Source organism: Bactrocera neohumeralis, unplaced genomic scaffold, assembly GCF_024586455.1.
Source record: "Bactrocera neohumeralis isolate Rockhampton unplaced genomic scaffold, APGP_CSIRO_Bneo_wtdbg2-racon-allhic-juicebox.fasta_v2 cluster11, whole genome shotgun sequence".
In the NCBI taxonomy this organism is placed as follows: domain Eukaryota; kingdom Metazoa; phylum Arthropoda; class Insecta; order Diptera; family Tephritidae; genus Bactrocera; species Bactrocera neohumeralis.
The window spans coordinates 44,353-48,765 of NW_026089624.1; the positions used below are offsets into that span (position 1 = coordinate 44,353).

The 4,413-nt window shown below is 38.9% G+C and overlaps 1 pseudogene; it reads left to right on the forward strand.

Moving 5' to 3' along the window:
- Positions 1 to 3,481: 3,481 nt before the first annotated feature.
- Positions 3,482 to 4,098, forward strand: LOC126765834 (uncharacterized; annotated as a pseudogene).
- Positions 4,099 to 4,413: the final 315 nt, after the last annotated feature.

The following is a 4,413-nucleotide window of genomic DNA, read 5'->3' on the forward strand; positions in this document are numbered from 1 at the left end:
TGTAGTGGTGAAATCGAAATAGTTCGAAAATAACCCAGTGAACAAAGTGAAAGTGATTAGTTGATAAATCAGATAAGTGCCTGTGAATTTTATTTGTATTTGGAGTCAAATAAAGCAACTAAGCGCAAATCAATTTTTGTTTGTGTACATAGTCAAAGACTAGGCGTGCAAGTGCATTGGGACGATTACCCAGCAACCACATTCAAATTAAATTTGAACGAAGAAAATACTTTGCCAAATTTATTAATTTTTTTTGTTCTTTCGAAAATTCACGCTTCACAAAGAAACAACGCACTACTTATCATCAACTTAATTTTTAGTTTGTCCTTGAGTGCTTCTGTAACTTTTGAACTTTTTGCAACATATTTGCAAATGTTTTTTTAAATTTTTAATTTAAAAGTTTTAGATCCTTTTGTGCAACATTTTTGCAGTTCCGGTTCAATTTTCGAAAACAATGGAATCCATCAGAGCTTTCACCACAGCTGAAAACGCTCTACTGGAGTTTGAGGAGTCTCTTACTCCAACAGCAAAAAACCAAAGTGCCAACTCTTTTGAAGTACAGCAAGCTCCTTCCGACACAAGCTCAATTGACGACATTAAGCTTAAATATTCAAGCTGTTCCACGCTTATGTGTGTTGCGCGGCCTTGATGGGCGAACATATGCATAACCTCACGGCTTTCAACCAAAGCCCTACTTCGAATTCTACAGTGATTCAACCTGAACGGTTACAACAAACGGTAGAACCCGTGAGGTTTTCCATCAATTTACCGCCATGTGATACAGAAATATTTCATGGCGATGTTTTACAATGGCCGTCTTTTAGGGATTTATTTGCCGCCATTTATGGGAATAACCCAAGGCTATCTCCGGTATAAAAGTTATTCTATTTGAATAAAAAAACGCGAGGTGAGGCAAAAGCTATCGTTTCGAAAGCCCCACTGACGAATGGCGGATTCGCATTGGCTTGGAATAATTTGTTGTGTAGATATGATAACAAGCGAATGCTTGTCAACACACAATTAAATTTATTATTCAAGCTTCCGCACATTTCCACAGAATCTGAGACCGAACACAGAAATTTACAGCGGGAGATAAATGAATATGTCAAGAATCGATTCTTAATCGACTTCGACTACTGAAGATCGATTCTGAAAAATCGATCATTTTACGAAAAAACTCGATTTTCGAGTAGAATCGGAATCGAGTTTACCATCCCTACTGGCATATAATAACCTCCGCACAATAACCACCACAAAAAAAAATGATTTTTTTCCATGTAATTCATATGGAAAACAGAAAATTTTAAAGAGGCACCTCTTAATATTAATAGTAAGAGCTCATCTTTTGAGTGACTTTTTTTTTACACATTTCGAAAGTTTTGAGCCTGTTTTTCAGTCGAAAAAAAGGTTGCCTCAAAATAGCACACCCTAGTACTCAACCTAATATTAAGTCGGCTGATGGTGAAGGTCGGATACCAACCTTGCAGCCAAGGATTGGATCCAAACCCATCAATTCCCATCACACCAAGAGAAACAATATTAAGTGTAAACTGTGCTCATCTCAATCGCACATTTTGAAAACTTGTCAAAGATTCATTGAGATGCAGCCTAACGCACGGTTAAATGTTGTCAGAAAACTCCACGTCTGCCTAAACTGTTTATCGGACTCACATGAAGTCAAAAATTGGCCTCTATTAAGGCTAATATTTCTAATGTGCCTACCATGCTCTTAGGTACAGCCATGGTGACAATATGTCACAACGAGAGCACCTTCACTGTCAGAGCCTTGATTGATTCGGGATCTGAAGCCTCCTTCGTAAGCAATAGTCTACAAAAATGCTTACATCTGGCAAGCAAAAAGGTCAGCGCGCGAGTTTCAGGATTGAATAATACCGTATCAGGACTAGTTCAATAGGTATGCTCGATCACAATTGGCTCGCCCCGTAACAAAAGTTTAAGACTAGAAACGGAGGCATTGGTACTGCCAAAATTGACTGGACTGCTTCCATCCAGATCAATAAACCCTTCAATTATTAAAAGGTTACCCAATATCCCCTTAGCGGATAATAATTTCTATACGAATCAAAAGGTTGACTAGTTGATTGGAGGGGATCTTTACCCGAAAATCATTCTAAATGAGGTAAAATCGAAAATCTTCGGATCCCTCGTTGCACAACGTACGGTGTTCGGTTGGATTTTAACAGGTTCCGTTCCCTCCGAAGAATCGAAGAATAATACGACTTACGTTACATATTTTAACGAGGTATCCTTAGATAATCAGCTGTCCAAATTCTGGGAGCTAGAAGAAATACCTAAAAAATCATTTCTCACCGTGGAAGAACAATATTGTGACAAGTTATATTCAAAAACAACCATTAGAAACAAAGAAGGGCGTTACATTGTTTCACTCCCATTTAAAGTTTTTCTCGCAGAAACTAATTTTGGAGCATCTCGTCATATCGCATTGAAACAATACTTGAGAAGTGAGACATCTCTCAATAAACAACCTCTTGTTAAGTAAGAATACCCAACGGTCTTGAGGGAGTACATACACTTAGGTCATATGCAACGAATTCCACACAACATGGCAGAAAATCCGTACAAAAGTTACTATCTTCCTCACCACGCCGTTTACAATGCTTCATGTCGCACATCCAATGGTGTAAGTTTAAATGACATTTTGTACACCGGTCCAGCACTCCAAGCTGATCTCACTATTATGATCACCAAATGACGACTTTTTAGATTTGTGTTCAATGCTGATATTGAAAAAATGTATCGTCAAATTTTGGTCAATTCTAAGCATATAGTACATCTTATCAAAGAATCCTCTTTAGAGATTCTCTGGACGGGGAGATCAATGAGTTTCAATTAAATAGAGTTACTTTCGGGCTCAATTGTGCTCCGTATCTAGCAATCCGTACACTGTTGGAACTAGCTGAAGATTCAAAATCAGCGCTCCCTTTAGCTGCGAAAATAATAAAAGCTAATACATACGTAGATGACGTCTTATCTGATGCTCATGAAATCTCCACTGCAATTGATTCAAGAGACTAGCTGATTAAACTATTAGCCTCAGCCGGCTTCCCATTAAGAAGGTGGACATCAAACAGCAAGAAAATTCTGAAGGGCATACCTAACGATCATCTTTTGACAACAAATTTTCTGGAATTCGACAGCAGTAGCGAAGCCAAAACATTGGGAATTCGATGGAAGGCGAGATCGGACAACTTTTACTTTTCAACTAAGCCTCTGGACAACAAAGACTTTTTCACTAAAAGAGAAGTTTGGTCTATGATAGCTAAATTGTTCGACCCAGCAAGATGGTTAAGTCCAGTAATCAGCCTTGCTAAAATTCTAATGCACGACATTTGGTTGGAAAAACCGATTAGGACGAAGCTTTGACTTCCAACTCTCTCAAGCAGTGGAAGACATTTTTAGAAAATTACCCACATATAAACATGTTATACACCGAGTTATCATGTCAAACACAGTTCCATGGATTCTGCGATGCCTCAGAAAAGGCGTACGGCGCAGCGATCTATTTGCGCGTGCAGGTGAACGACCACGAGATTAAAACGGACTTGCTTTTAGCAAAAACAAAGGTCGCTCCTGTTAAAACCATCTCAATACCGAGTTTGGAACTATCTGGTGCTCTTTTATTAACTAAAATGGTTGAATATCTTCAAACCAAACTGGACATTGTACATCAGGGAATATATTTATGGACTGACTCCACCATTGTTCTCGTATGGCTACGTAAGCCACCGCGTTCGTGGTCGACTTTCGTTGCGAATCGAATATCAAAAATTTGCGAGCATACTCAAATTGAAAACTGGAGGCATGTCAACTCCGAAGATAACCCCGCCGACCTGGCTAGCAGAGGAATCTCTCCTCAAGATTTACAACCAAACGATCTTTGGTGGTGTGGTCCTAAGTGGTTAAAACTTCAACCATCCGAGTGGCCAAACCAAAATTATGCAGTAGACGTTGATACTACTCTGGAGGCCAAGAGCATTCGTGTGCATCATACATCAGTTATTGAGACCGAAGATGTTTTGGAACGTTTTTCCAAATTTTCAAGAGCACTCCTCGTAATTTCTCTAGTCTTCAGATTCTACAACAGAATTCATCCAGAATACAAAACCCCTACACCGTCTGCAACGCTCACTTCTGATGAAGTTAAATTTGTCAAACACCGACTTATTCAATTAACTCAGAAAGCATATTTTGCTTCTGAGTACTCAGTTTTAACTAAGAATCTTCCCATCAACAGTAAATCTTCGATTCTATCATTAAATCCCTTTGTTGATGATAACGGAATCATAAGAGTAGGCGGACGTTTAAACAACGCTCCCTCCCTCAGCTTCGATGAGCAGCACCCAATTATACTACCATACAACTGTCAATTCT